This window comes from Eriocheir sinensis, unplaced genomic scaffold, assembly GCF_024679095.1.
Source record: "Eriocheir sinensis breed Jianghai 21 unplaced genomic scaffold, ASM2467909v1 Scaffold870, whole genome shotgun sequence".
NCBI lineage: Eukaryota > Metazoa > Arthropoda > Malacostraca > Decapoda > Varunidae > Eriocheir > Eriocheir sinensis.
In genome coordinates, this window is record NW_026112242.1 from 145,237 (window position 1) to 160,688 (window position 15,452).

General features: G+C 44.4%; 1 protein-coding gene across 1 annotated transcript in view; it reads right to left on the reverse strand.

Annotated features, from left to right (window-relative positions):
* Positions 1-3,230, reverse strand: part of LOC126994775 (uncharacterized) — a 28,138-nt gene extending 24,908 nt beyond the window's left edge. Inside the window, exon 1 of the mRNA XM_050854049.1 lies at positions 3,088-3,230. The gene's annotated coding sequence lies outside the window, so the exon portion shown is untranslated. The remainder of the gene's footprint in view (positions 1-3,087) is intronic.
* Positions 3,231-15,452: the final 12,222 nt, after the last annotated feature.

A 15,452-nucleotide genomic window follows, 5' to 3' on the forward strand; every position in this document is an offset into this window, starting at 1 on the left:
TCTCTTGGATGTCGTGTGCTGCCTCGCACAGAGGGAGACTCGTCGGCATTCTGCGACTGGCACTGCAATTGATAGATGCTGCAGACCCCCAAGCGGGCCGGAAACTCTCAGCTCCGTCGATTCCCTGGAACACCACAGGGACGTAGCTGCTCTTGTGGTGTTTCTTAAGGCACAAGTGCTGGGAAAACAACACCTGGCGAGCCTACGCCAACCTCCGAGAGTCACCACGCGGGACACGGGAACGGTGCTATAACGTGGTGACGCAGTGGAGGTGCCAGCACCAACGCACCTTTATGGAAAGAGTCTCCCGGATGTGGAACATGTTCACGACCACTGTCCCTAACGTCCGGTAGATGAACACTCAGAAAATAAAGCTGGCGGCCCACCACTAGAGAAGCTCACTCCTCACTCCACTAACACTCGTAGTGGAGCAGTGACACTTAGGAATGCAGTATGTACATACATGTATAATGTATGTTTTTATATGTTTTTATATTTTATGTACTTTTTTATTTAGATTTTATTTTGCCCTTTGAATAGGCAGCACACTACAGTGCACCTTAGGGTCTGTGTATATTACATCTATATCTGTATGTTTAAATAAGAGAGAGAGAGAGAGAGAGAGAGAGAGAGAGAGAGAGAGAGAGAGAGAGAGAGAGAGAGAGAGAGAGAGAGAGAGAGAGAGAGAGAGAGAGAGAGAGAGAGAGAGAGAGAGAGAGAGAGAGAGAGAGAGAGAGAGAGAGAGAGAGAGAGAGAGAGAGAGAGAGTATTGATTAGTTATTATGGCAATGTTAATTGGTAAATGAGGGAGTGAACAGGGCGTGAAAAACTAGGTCATGGCTGTGAATGTGACGACCTGCGGAAAAAAATGAAAATGAAAAACTAGAATCACGTAACCTTTCTGCACGGAGCGGCACACCTCGATGAAAAAATATATAATCTCCACCGGCATAGATTTCCACCTCGATACAACATTAATAAACAAATACATATACGCAAGCCTACAATCATACAGACAGGTGCACAAACACACACACACACACACACACACACACACACACACACACACACACACACACACACACACACACACACACACACACACAAATATTTAAGCAGGTTTTGAGTGAAGGTGTGACAGACTGAAAAAGTAAATGAGGAAATGAAAAATGCAGAAACACTTAACCTTCCTAAATGGACAGATTCACCTGAATAAACATAACTTCACACACACACACACACACACACACACACACACACACACACACACACACACACACACACACACACACACACACACACACACACACACACACACACACACACACTTAGATACGTGATAAAAGAAGGGTGCGGTGACCACAAGGAGAAGGAACCGTAGGAAGAAAGGAAGGAAGAGGAAGAAAAAAGGGAAGGGGAGGAAGAGAACGAGGATAAGGATGAGGACAGAGGAGGGGGAAGCTACGAAAATTAGGAAAAAAAACAGGAGGAGGAGGAAGAGGAAAGGGAAAAGGAAAAGAACAAGGGTAAGGATGATGAAAAAGAGGAAGAAAAGGAAACCAAAAAAAAAGACAAAGAGAAATAATGAAAAGAACGATACGAAGAAGAGGATAAGGATGAGGAGGAGGAATATGATAGAGAGAACGAGGGCTAAGAGGAAAAAGAGGAGGAAAAGATGGAAAATGTGAGGCAGCAACAGGGCGAGTAAGAGGCAAACCAGGACGAGAGAAAGGACGCGAACGAAGGCGAGAAAAGGAATAGGGAAAGAAAAACAGAGAGAGGACGGAGAGGATGATGAGGCAAGGAGGGTAAGTAGCAGGCAGACCAGGGCAAGGGAATGACAAAGGGTGAACCAGATATGAAAAAAGGACAAAAAAAAGGGGGGAAAAAGAAGAAGAAAGAGATGAAGGGAGGCGACTGCGCGACCAAAAGACACAGGAAGAGAAAAATGAGAAAAAGATGATAGAAATGAACTGGAAAAAAATTGTGATATACGGACGAAATGAAAGCAGTCCAGCGTAAGGTAATGAAAAAATATGAAGACAGGAGGAAAAATTCACACGAAGTAATATTAAAAAAGTTTGAATGGCAAATGACGAAGAAAAGGAGAGAAGGGGAAATTAAACAGAACGAGAGGCAGAAGCTAAAAAAAAAAAAAAGAACAAGGAGGGGAAGAACAAGAATAAGAACTAGAAGAACAAGAACAAACTGTAAAGATGCACAACAACAACAACAACAACAACAACAACAACAACAACAACAACAGCAATAACACCAAAAACAACACAACAACAACAACAACAACAACAACAACAACAACAACAACAACAACAACAACAACAACAACGACAACAACAACAACAACAGCAACAAGAATAGTATGAAAGTGGAAAAAGCCAGAACGATGATGATAAAAAACAAAATAAAACATAAAGAAAAAAGCTCCCTGCACATGAGACGCCCGTTGCAGGAAAATAAAATAAAAAGTTAAAGGTAGAAAAAAACAGATTAAACACGACTGCAACTCAAGACGGAGAACGTAGGATTAAAAATGCCTCGCAAATACCAAACTAAAATAAGTAAAAACGAAATAGCAGAAAAAAATGAGATAAAAATAAGGAAATTGGTACAAAAATCAAAATGAGAGAGAGAGAGAGAGAGAGAGAGAGAGAGAGAGAGAGAGAGAGAGAGAGAGAGAGAGAGAGAGAGAGAGAGAGAGAGAGAGAGAGAGAGAGAGAGAGAGAGAGAGAGAGAGAGAGAGAGAGAGAGAGAGAGAGAGAGAGAGAGAGAGAGAGAGAGAGAGAGAGAGAGAGAGAGAGAGAGAGAGAGAGAGAGAGAGAGAGAGAGAGAGAGAGAGAGAGGCACATAGGAACAAAGGAGCTATAAAAAAAGTTATGAAAAACGAGATGAAGAAGGGAGAAAGACAACCAGGAGAAAAATGTTGAATGAAAAATAAAGAAACAGGAAAATAATATATAAAAGAAATTAGCAGACACGAGGATGACACACACACACACACACACACACACACACACACACACACACACACACACACACACACATACACACATACACTCCCAGACTCACCCCATTGGCCGTCCACAATATCGGAGGAGGAGGAAGTGTTGGAGGAGGCGTTGCAGCAGAGGGCGACGAGGAGGGTGAAGGGGTAGGCGCGAGAATCCTCCGTCGTCTTAATCCATTCCTGCAAGACAATAAGAGGCGAGGTCACTTCCGGTCAAGGTCACGATGGAAAGAGGAAAGAAAATTAAATAGAAACAATAGAAAGTGGAAGCAAAACAGAGGAAGGAGGAAAGGAACAGAATGGGAGTGGAGAAGGCGAGAGAGAGGGAAGGAAGGAAAAGAAATATAGGAACGGGGTGAAGGGAAGGAAAAAATAGGGGAAAGGGAAGGGAAAAGGAAGGAGAAATGGAGGGAAACGCAATAGAGGGAAATGAGGAAATAGTAGGAGAGAGAGAGAGAGAGAGAGAGAGAGAGAGAGAGAGAGAGAGAGAGAGAGAGAGAGAGAGAGAGAGAGAGAGAGAGAGAGAGAGAGAGAGAGAGAGAGAGAGAGAGAGAGAGAGAGAGAGAGAGAGAGAGAGAGAGAGATAGAAGGAAAAGAAATATAGGAAGGTGAAGAAAGGAAGGAAAAAATATTGGAAAGGGAAGGGAAAAGAGGAAGGGGGAATGGAGGGAAACGCAATAGAGGGAAGTGAGGAAATAGTAGTAAATGAATAGGGGATGAGAGAATATGGGAGAGACGAACATAGATGTGAAAGGAGGGAGAAAGAAGAGGAAGGGAAAGAAACCAAGGGAAGTGGAGAAAATGTAAACACGGAGGAGATAAGAAAAATAGAAGGGAAGAAAACTGAGCAGGAAAAAGAGGAAGAAAAGGAAATAAAGCAAAGGGAAGGAGGGAAAGGGGAAATCAAGGGAGGAAAAGTAGGAGAGGAGAGAGTCAAAAGAGGATAAAAAGAGAGAGAGAGAGAGAGAGAGAGAGAGAGAGAGAGAGAGAGAGAGAGAGAGAGAGAGAGAGAGAGAGAGAGAGAGAGAGAGAGAGAGAGAGAGAGAGAGAGAGAGAGAGAGAGAGAGAGAGAGAGAGAGAGAGAGAGAGAGTAGAAACAGGGGAAGGAAAAGTGCAAAGAGAGGGAAAGGAGAGGAAGGGAAGGAGTAAAAAAGGGAAGGAGAGAGGAAAGAGAAGAGAGAAATAGAGATGATGAAGTGAGGAAAGGGAAACACGGTAGACTACAAAGAAAGAAAGGAGAAAAGAAAGAGAAGGAGGCAAGGAAGAGGATGGGGATAGAGAAGGGAGGAAAAAGAAAGGGAACGAGGAAAAGGGAGCCAGGAAGGATAAAAGATCGAAATGGAGGAAAAGAACAAAAAAGGGAAGAAGAGATGAAGGGAAATAGAAAAAGAGGGGAAAGGATGAGAGAGGAAGATGAAAACACACAGAATAAAAGAAAAGGAAGAAGGAAGAAAGGAAAGGAAAGAAAGAAAAAGAGAGGAAAGGAGTTCATGGGAGATAAAATGGAGGAGAGAAGAGGAAAGAAAGAAAGGAAGGAAAATAGAAGAGGAATAAAGAGAAGGGGAGGGAGGGAACTAAAAAAAAATGGAAGGTGGGGGGAGGAGAAAATAGGGAAGGAGATAAAAGGAAGAAGGAAAGAGAAAGAAAAAGGTGAAGGGAAGAGAGAAAAAAGGGAAGTAAAAAAAAGAGGAAGAGAGAGGAGATACCAGGAAGTGATGTATTTTAAAAAAAATAGATGGAAAAGCTGGGAGAGAAGGGAAGGGAAGGGAGGGAGGAGAGAAGAAAGAAGGTCACGGTTAAAGAGAGTGAAGCCTGAGGGATTTTCATTATTACGGGAGAGAGAGAGAGAGAGAGAGAGAGAGAGAGAGAGAGAGAGAGAGAGAGAGAGAGAGAGAGAGAGAGAGAGAGAGAGAGAGAGAGAGAGAGAGAGAGAGAGAGAGAGAGAGAGAGAGAGAGAGAGAGAGAGAGAGAGAGAGAGAGAGAGCAGGACTTTCAAGGTCAAGGCCGAGATGGCGTTGGAAAAGATATGTTGAGGATCAAGGGAGAAGCGGGGACAGGGCGAGGGAAAGGGAGGGGAAACTCAAGGTCATTTTATTACGTGACAGGAGGAGGAGGAGGAGAAGGAATGGGGTAGGAGGAGGGGAGGAGGAGGAAGAAGGAGAGATGAATTAAAAGAGTAAGGCTTACAAGGATTAAACAGAGGGGAAGAGAGGAAAAAGGGAGGTTGTGGCTATATGGAGGTGTAGGAGGAAGGGAGGGGGAGGAGTGAAGTGTGAGGGAGAAAGACAGGAAGGATAAAGGATGAAATGTGAGGCGCAGGAGGAGATGAAAGGAAGAGAAGGAATCATGGAATCATGGAGGAATAGGCAACAGAAAGCCTTCTGACTTTCACCAAGTCATGTCTAGAGGATTGTAGCTGAAGGCCACGCTCTTACTTCCTTCTTTTCATTGCTGTTACAATTGCCAGTTTCCAGACTCCACGAGCCTTGATCAGTTTCAGTGACCGATCAAATAAGCGGAAAGTGCCTGAAGCATCTGCTGTTAAGACTTCCTTCAACAACCGCGGAGATAACGTATTGGGTCAGTTGACGTTCGTATTGATTTTGTTGTTGTCTCTACTTCTTCGTGTTTATCCCTAAAAGACGTTCAAGCATTGTCGGTTGTAGTGACATTTAGTTGGTCCCAACTTCCAATGGCTAGCGGTTTACGTGCTATTTTAGCATTAGCTTTCCTATACTCTGGTACCACGGACATATCATAAACCGAGTTTCTACTTAACTGGCGGTTGAAACAGCTTGATTTCATGCCGACTTCATAGTCGCGTACGAGACCAGATTCAGACACCACGACAAAATTCTATGCATTGTTTTCTCGCGTCGGTTGAGCAACAACTTAAATGAAGAACTAATCCACCTGGTCCCCTCATCAAGCCTGAGTCAACTTTAGGACTTTTGATGTTTCTAATTATTACATTTTTCCTATGGAGACTGTATATTCGTACAGGTCAGTATTGTCGGCTGCCTGCTATTTTGGAGTCTGCCATCATCGCCATCCTCCGCCATAACTAGTCCACTGCAGGACAATGATCTTTCCCTACGTTGTCCTCCTCTGTGGTGTTAGTGTGTACGCTTTCCCGCTCTGTCAAAATATTTAAGTCTGCCCTGACTTCTCTTACTTTCTGGATTGCCACTGTTTTTCGTTGTCCATCTGTTATCAGTTCTACGCATGATATGACCGGCCTCCATTTTAAGTTTTATTAGTTTAAAAATCTTCAATCTTTGTATCTTCTCTATTTCAAGTTGTTCGCTTTCTGTATCTGTATGTTACGCCCAGCATTTTCTCTCAATCCTCATTACGCAATTCTTAGTTTTATATCGAAATATTTTGTTAGGAACCAAGTTTCCGACCAGCATGTTTGGCCTGGCAGAACATTTGAGTTATAGCCGACACTTTTCTCTTCCGGTAAAGTTTTCCAGAACCATTCCATCATATTCATATTCTCTTGCTTATTTATTTCTCGTGGTCAGGATTTGCCCAAATTGTTTGTCTTAAATATGTATTCTTCTCTTTCAAGAGTTTCGTTCCCGATCATTGTTTGCTGTCCTGCCAACGAATTATTGATTACTGATTACTGTTTTCTTCATATTCATCTTCAGGTCTACTTTCAGACTTTCTCTGTGAAGTCACTCGATCATTCTCTGCAGGTTTTCCTCAGACTCAGCTAAACTATGTCATCTGTAAATCTGTGCATTGTGTATCTGGATTCCCATGTTATCTCGTTAATTTCTTCCATACTTCTTCAGAGCAAGCCGTGAATAATTTTGGAGATATTGTGCCACCTTGCCCAACGCCTGTCTGAAATCTCCATCTTGGGAGATTTCAATGTTCACCACCAGCTTTGGCTTTCATCCTCTTTCACTGACCAGCCTGGTGAACAAGCCTACAACTTTGCTCTCCTCAACGACCTAGAGCAGTTGGTTCAGCACCCTACTCGTATTCCCGACCGTCTTGGAGACAGACCCAACATTCTAGACCTCTTCCTTACCTCTAATCCTTCTGCTTACTCTGTCAAACTGTTATCTCCGTTGGGCTCCTCCGATCATAACCTTATTTCTGTATCCTGTCCTATCGCTCCTGTACATCCTCTGGACCCACCGAAGAGGCGATGCTTCTGGCATTTTGCTTCAGCTCGGTGGGACGACCTGAGGATGTACTTTTCCGATTTCCTGTGGAATGATTACTGCTTCCAGGAGAGACACCCCTCTGTGTGTGCTCAGCGCATCACAGAGGTGATTGTCTCTGGAATGGAGGCATACATTCCACGTACTTTCTCTACTCCTCATGCTAAAAAACCTTGGTTTAATCATGCTTGTTCTCGTGCTATTAAAGATAGAGAGGCAGCTCACAAAAGGTTCCAGAGCCTTCGAACTCCCGCTAACTTTGATCTTTACATTTCAGCCCGGAATCGTGCCAAATCTATTCTCCGACTTACCAAAACTTCTTTTATCAATAGAAAATGTCAACACCTTGCTTCTTCTAATTCTTCCCGTGACTTCTGGCATCTAGCCAAAAATATCTCCTCCAATTTCACTTCTTTCTCTTTCCCTCCTCTCCTTAACCCTGATGGCAGCACTGCCGTCTCATCTGTCTCTAAAGCTGAACTCTTCGCTCAAATTTTCTGTAAGAACTCCACTCTGGACGATTCTGGGCATATTCCTCCTACTCATCCCCCCTCTGACTCCTTTATGCCTGTTATTAAGATTCTTCCAATTGATTTTTTCTATGCCCTCTCTGGCCTCAACTCTCAGAAGGCTTATGGACCTGATGGAGTGCCTCCTATTGTCCTTAAAAACTGTGCTTCTGTGCTGACACCCTGCCTGGTCAAACTCTTTCGTCTCTGCCTATCAACATCTACCTTTCCTTCCTGCTGGAAGTATGCCTTTGTACAGCCTGTGCCTAAGAAGGGTGACCGTTTCAATCCCTCAAACTACCGCCCTATAGCTTTACTTTCCTGTGTATCTAAAGCTTTTGAATCAGTCCTTAACCGGAAGATTCAAAAGCACCTTTCCACTTCTAACCTTCTATCTGATCGCTAGTATGGGTTCCGCAAGGGGCGTTCTACTGGTGATCTTCGTGCTCTCTTAACTGACTCTTGATCATCCTCTCTTAGCCGTTTCGGTGAAACTTTCTCTGTTGCGCTAGACATATCGAAAGCCTTCGATAGAGTCTGGCACCAGTTTTTGCTTTCCAAACTGCCCTCTTTCGGATTCTATCCCTCTCTCTGTTCCTTTATCTCCAGTTTCCTTTCCGGCTGTTCTATCTCTGCGGTGGTAGACGGTCACTGCTCTTCCCCTAAACCTATCAACAGTGGCGTTCCACAGGGCTCTATCCTATCACCCACTCTCTTCCTGTTATTCATCAATGATCTTCTTTCCATAACAAACTGTCCTGTCCGCTCATACGCCGACGAGTCCACTCTGCATTATTCAACTTCTTTCAATAGAAGACCCTCTCAACAAGAAGTACACAGCTCCAGAATAGAGGCTACAGAACGCTTAACCTCAGACCTTGCGATCATTTCCGATTGGGGCAGAAGGAACATTGTGTCCTTCAGTGCCTCAAAAACTCAATTTCTATCAACTCGAGACAATCTTCCAAACACCTATCCCCTATTCTTCGACAACACTCAGCTGTCACCGTCTTCAACACTAAACATCCTCGGTCTATCCTTGACTCAAAATCTCAACTGGAAACTTCATACCTCCATTCATGCCTCCCCCCCTCCCGCGGCCCCGCTGCACACGACTTTCTACTCATGCTCATCCCTATACTGTCCAAACCCCTTATGCAAGAGTTAACCAGCATCTTCACTCTTCCATCCCTCACGCTGGTAAACTCTGGAACAATCTTCCTTCATCTGTATTTCCTCCTGCCTACGATTGAACTCTTTCAAAAGGAGGGTATCAGGACACCTCTCCTCCCGAAATTGACCTTTCTTTCTGCCACCTCTTTTGATTCTTTTTTGGGAGCAGCGAGTAGCGGGCTTTTTTTATTATTGTTTTCTTTTTTGTGTGCCCTTGAGCTGTCTCCTTTGTTGTAAAAAAAAAAAATTGGAGGCTGTCGTCACGGAACAAACACGGACGCCCAGTGAGGTGACCCCACGCATCGGGGAACGCTGCGCCTTCATCCTCGCAAAACTTCCCGAACCTAGCGCTGACACTGAAGGCATTGCTGTAAAAACCGGTGAGTGTATTGATTCCCGGAAAAAAACGAACACAATAATGTGACGCGACTTTTTCTTATATTGCGAATGAGGAGGAGGAGGAGGAGTAAGAGCTGGAGGAGGAGGAGGAGGAGGAGGAGGAGTTGGAAGAGGCAACTTTGAGAGAGAATGGAGTGAATGAAGAGGAATGGAAGAAAGGAGGAAATGATGAAGGTGGGAGAAGGGAGGGAAGACGGAAGAGAGGGAACAGAGGGAAACTGGCAGAGGAAGAGGAGCGGAAGGAGGAGGAGGAGGAGGAGGAGGAGGAGGAGGAGGAGGAGGAGGAGGAGGAGGAGGTGATAAATGGAGAGAAATGATGACAATGAAAGAGGTGTAGGCGGTGTGAGGGAAGAAATAACGAAGAAGGATGGAGGGAAATAATGAGAAATAAGGGAGGGGTGGAAGGGAGAAGAGAAGGGGGGGGGGTAAAGAAAGGAGATGTAAGCAGAAGGAAAATAACGAAGAGAAACGGAGGAAAAAAAAAAAGGAAACTGGAAGGAAGGGAAGGAAAAGAACGGGAAGGGAGGGAAAAAATTAAAAAGATGGGAGAGGCAAAGAAGGGAAAGGTAAGAAAGGGAGGGAGAAAGATAGGAAAAAGGAGGGAAGAGGAAATGGAGAGACAGAGAGAAAGCTATAAAGACGGGAGGGAGAAAAGATAAGGAAGTGAAGAGGAAAGGAAGAGACGCGGAGGAAAAAAATATGGAAGAGAAAAAGCAAAACAAGAAAAGGAATGGAAGAAGAAAGGGAGATAAGGGAGGAAAAGTGGAAAAGAAAGAGAGAAAGTGGGGAAAGACAACATTAAAAAAGAAAGAAGGGAGAAAGAGAAGTGAAAAGAAGAGAGGAAAAGAAGGGAGACAAAGAGAAAGAAGGGGGAGGGAGGGAGGGAAGGGGTTGGGAATAGAAAGGAAAGGCGTGTGGAAAGGGAAGGATGCAAAGGAAAAAACAAGAAAGGAGAGATGAATAAGCATAGCAGGAGAGGGGAAGAGAAGGCGGGGAGGTACGTGGCAAGAGGGAAAAGAATGAGAGGAAAAAGAGAAAAGAGGAAAAACGATAAAATGATATTAAACAAAAATGAATAAACCAATTTACGTCATGAAAGTGAAGATATTTAAGTACTATCCCCCCCCCTCTCTCTCTCTCTCTCTCTCTCTCTCTCTCTCTCTCTCTCTCCCTGGCAACACCCGTACTGGTCATGTTGACTCTCACAACACGTCACGCGGACTCTTTAAACCGAGAGAGAGAGAGAGAGAGAGAGAGAGAGAGAGAGAGAGAGAGAGAGAGAGAGAGAGAGAGAGAGAGAGAGAGTAGAGAGAGAGAGAGAGAGAGAGAGAGAGAGAGAGAGAGAGAGAGAGAGAGAGAGAGAGAGAGAGAGAGAGAGAGAGAGAGATAGAGAGAGAGAGAGAGGCAGAGAGAGAGAGAGAGAGAGAGAGAGAGAGAGAGAGAGAGAGAGAGAGAGAGAGAGAGAGAGAAGAGAGAGAGAGAGAGAGAGAGAGAGAGAGAGAGAGAGAGAGAGAGAGAGAGAGAGAGAGAGAGAGAGAGAGAGAGAGAGAGAGAGAGAGAGAGAGAGACAGAGAGAGAGAGGGAGAGAGAGAGAGAGAGAGAGAGAGAGAGAGAGAGAGAGAGAGAGAGAGAGAGAGAGAGAGAGAGAGAGAGAGAGAGAGAGAGAGAGATAGAGAGAGAGATAGAGAGAGAGAGAGAGAGAGAGAGAGAGAGAGAGAGAGAGAGAGAGAGAGAGAGAGAGAGAGAGAGAGAGAGAGAGAGAGAGAGAGAGAGAGAGAGAGAGAGAGAGGGGGGGGGGGGAAGGGAGAGAGAGACAGACTGACACGAACACAGAGATGGAAAGACAGAGTGAAAAGGACGGACAGACAGACAGACAGACACAGACAGACACAGACAGACAGACAGACGTGCAGACAGGCACAGAATCAGAGATGGAAAGACAGAGTGAAAAGGATGGACAGACAGACAGAGAGACAGATAGACAGACGTGCAGACAGGCACATAATCAGAGAGGGAAAGAAAAGAAAGTGAGAGAGACAGCCAAACAGACTGATCTGAGCCAACTAGTAAAAAAGCAGAGGCAAAGGAGGAAGAAGGAAAAAACTCTGGATGACACATATTGCTCCATGTTCCGATATTCACCCTTCCTTTACTCCCTCTTCACTCCTTTACCTCACTCCGTCGCTCCCTCTCCTTCTCCTCCTCCTCCTCCTCTTCCCCTCTCCTCGATGAAGGCGTGATACCATCGTTGAAGGCACAGCAGTATGAAGAGCGACTCAAGTGACTCAACAATCTCTTTACCTTCAGAACGAGGCAACAACAGGAGGGGTGTTGATACAGGTTTTCAGATACCTCAACAAGTTCAGTAATGATGATCATTCAAAGCTGTTGTTTTTATTTAACCAAACCCGAGTACTAAATATGCCAAACAGTTCTAGCGAGGCGATGTGAAATAAACATCGGCAGGAGTCTTTTATTTTTCTGGAAGTCATCCGCCAGTGGAATAACCTTCCTGCAGAGCTATTTATAGCGAAATCATTAACTTTTCCGAGAAGCTCAATGATCGTTACTTTTTTTGCGTCCCCACAGGAAGTAGCTTCATTAGTTTTTTTTTTTTTCAGGTCATTGAAGAACCTGATTCATTCATTCATTCATTCATCTTTGACGCCTGCTCCTAGGAGCTCCCACCAGGGGATGGCCACGGCAGAAGAGTTTCCATCTTTCTCTATCCAGACACTCCCTCCTTGCCTGCTCAAAGTTTCTCAAAGATCTTTCACCCCTCTCTCTGACATATTCCTGCACCCTATCCCTCCATTTCACTGGAGGTCGTCCTCTAGCATTCCCTCCCTCTATCTCACTCACATGCACCCTCCTGGTCATCTTACTCTCCTCCATTCGCTCCATGTGGCCAAACCACTTTAAAGTCTGTCGCTTCACTTCTTCCCTTCACCCACGTGATACATTCCAAAACACTTTTACACGCTTTCATTACTCATTCCATCCATTCTACTCGCACCACAAGCACTCCTCAAATAACTCATCTCCACTGCCTGCACTCTAGCCCTCTGACTTTCATTCCAGGTCCATGTTTCACTTGCATATGTGAGGGTTGGTACTATTACTGTATTTCTCAAATCCCTCTTTACCTCCATGCTCGCACTTCTGCAATTCATGATACACCCCAAAGACCCCACCACCTTTCTTCCTTGCAATGCCCTTTCTCTTGTCTCTCCTTCTGTACCACCATGCTTACACATAACTGATGCAAGGTACTTAAACTCATTAACCTCCTCCATTTCTTCACCATTCAAAATTATTTTGCATTCTTTTTCACATTCAATTCCCACTCTATCTGGTCCGGACAAAATCCACAACCTCATTTCTACTCCGCTCACAAACCATCACTTTACTTTTGTTGACATATACTTTGAGCTTTCTCCTATTACATACACTATCAAAAACAATGACCAAATTTTGTAAGTCACTTTCATTTTCTGCAATGAGCATTGTGTCATCAGCTAATAAGATTGAATTCAGCACCCACTTCCTTCCCTCATCGTACATTTTTACTCCAACTTCCCAAACTTTGCCCTTCACTTCTCTCATAACACCATCCATATAAATATTGAATAACCATGGTGACATGATACACCCCTGGCTCAAGCCCACTTTCATCTCAAAATGTTCACTTGTTTCTCCATTGATTTTGACACATACGGATTGATCCTCATAGAAAGACTTTATTGCATTAAGCAGTTTTCCTCCCACACCATATATCTTTAAGACGTCCCACAATGCCAGCCACTCGACTCTGTCATAAGTTTTCTCTAGATCCATGAAGGCAGCGTATAGTTTTTATTCCTTTAGCTAATATTTTTTTTCTACTGCCATCCTGAAGAAAATATCTGATCCACATCCCCTTCCCTTCATGAAGCCTCCTTGTTCTTCACTGATTTTCTCTTCTGTAAGTCTTTACACTCTCTTTATTATGACTTTTCCATATACCTCTCAGGGTACACTTAGCAGACTTGTACCTCTATGGCTCCCACAATCCCCTCTCCACACCTGAATGAACTTGATGAATTAATTAAATGACTAAAGTAAGCAGCCTCGTTATAAGTCAACAGGCTAACTGTTACCTGCTTTTCCATGTTTATATGTTTCTCTTCCCTCACGCCCCCTCGTCTTCCCTCATCTCCCATCACTCTCTCATTTCACCTCCCCCATTCCTTTCCCCGTCACTTATCATATCCCTTCCTTCTCTCCTTTCAACTCCTCACAGTCCACTTTTTTCCGTCCTTTCCTCTTCCTTTCTCTCTTCATATTCTCTCTTCTCTCGTCATTCTCTTTCCCTTTGTCCCTCTTTCCTTCCCTTATCTGCCTCTTTCCCTCCCTCATTCCTTTCTCTATTTTTATTTCATTTTCATTCTTCCTACTCTCCTCTCTCTTCCCTCATTTCCCTTCCTTTTCTCTGGCCCTTCCCTCGTCAGTCTTCTATCTTTCCTTCACTTCCTCCTTTCTCTTCCTTCATTTCATTCTCTTCCACCCTCCTTCCACTCTCTCCCTCTTTCCCTCCTCTAACTTTCCTCTTTCAATATTTTCTCCGCTCACTCCTTCCCTTCTTTCTCTCTCTTCCTTCCCCTGCCTCGCTTCTCCTTCTCTTCCTCCTTCTCTTCCATCTCTTCCTCTCCAGGCGCCTCATACTCAACTTCCTCAGTGACAAAAACTAAATTTTATTAGATAGTTCCCACTGAAATTCCTCCCCTTTATTGTGTTTAACTCCATCCCCTCTCATCTCTCTCTCTCTCTCTCTCTCTCTCTCTCTCTCTCTCTCTCTCTCTCTCTCTCTCTCTCTCTCTCTCTCTCTCTCTCTCTGTTATAGCCAGTGCGGCTTCCCAAGGTCAACACTCGGTCACCCACTCAGGTCAACACAGGTCACCCGCCCAGCTTGTCAGCCTTTTCCTGCTGCCCCTGAGTTGTGTTCATGTGTGTGTTTTCTGGCGGTGACGAGTGTTATCGCGTCGTTCCTTTTTTTTTTGTGTGTGTGGCGGCACGCCATAACCTTGGGTGTGTTTCTCCGTGTGTCAGCAACAGCTGTGTCCTTGTGTTGTGGACAGCCTGTAACTCAAGACACCAGGGTACCACAAAGCCAATAAGTCTTCCACAAGGCCTCCACTGTGCTGTGTTGTGTTAACGCACTCCCTCATTGTGACCATTCTTCACAATGGTTCGCTTCAACTTTCAAAACAGCAAGTCGAACCGCCCTACATCTTTATATTTCTTTTCGTATTTTTCTGAATTTCCGCATCTGTATCTTTCTTTGTAACCCCCACCCCACACACACCTTTTCTGTAACTAAAACCTGAATCCAGAAATCCGTTTAACACTCCTGTGTGTGATAACAAGGCGTGTTGGACTAACTCATTCCGTTTGTATTTTTTGTTTGTTTGTTTCAGAAACAGCTGTCCCTGAAGCCAGCAGGCCGCACCTTACAATGTCCCCGAGGCTCAAGTCCCTCTAATTCCTTCGTCTCTTCCAGACTTACTCCCATGATTATTTTATTCAGTTCGGCAAACGCCACACCTTAGCCTCTCTTTAAGTTGACCACGCGCACGTTGCTTCAACCAGACCTTTGCTCTATCCTCTAACCCTTTGTTACCTTTGTATCGCATTATTACACTTCTACTTAACATGCTATTCAAGTTTATAAAAAAAACTCGCGACTATCAACCTGAGTGCTACCTCTCCTTTCGCAAGTAATTAGACAGCCCTGACTTGACCTAAGGTGACACGAATTGTCATAAGCATGAAAACATCGCTACTCGACATGCAGTTCACTCATTTAGAATCTCAGCCAATGCCGTTCGGTACTGCATCACTGTCAGTACAATATCTTCATTGAACCGTAGCTTGCAACCTATGTGATACACTAGGGGCCTAGCGAGGCTCACTCCCATGCACTCATTCTCCGACTTCAAACACCCGCAGCGTTCACTCTCCCATTTGCGCCACCTCATCACGTGAACACACACTACCATCTGACCTCTCTTACTCTTTCTTTTTTTCTCTCTCCCTAGATACAATCACCAAAACTTTGAAGAAGTGTCCATCGTGTTCCGATTATCGAGCTAACCTGCACTATTGACATGTCGCAAGAGTTTATTC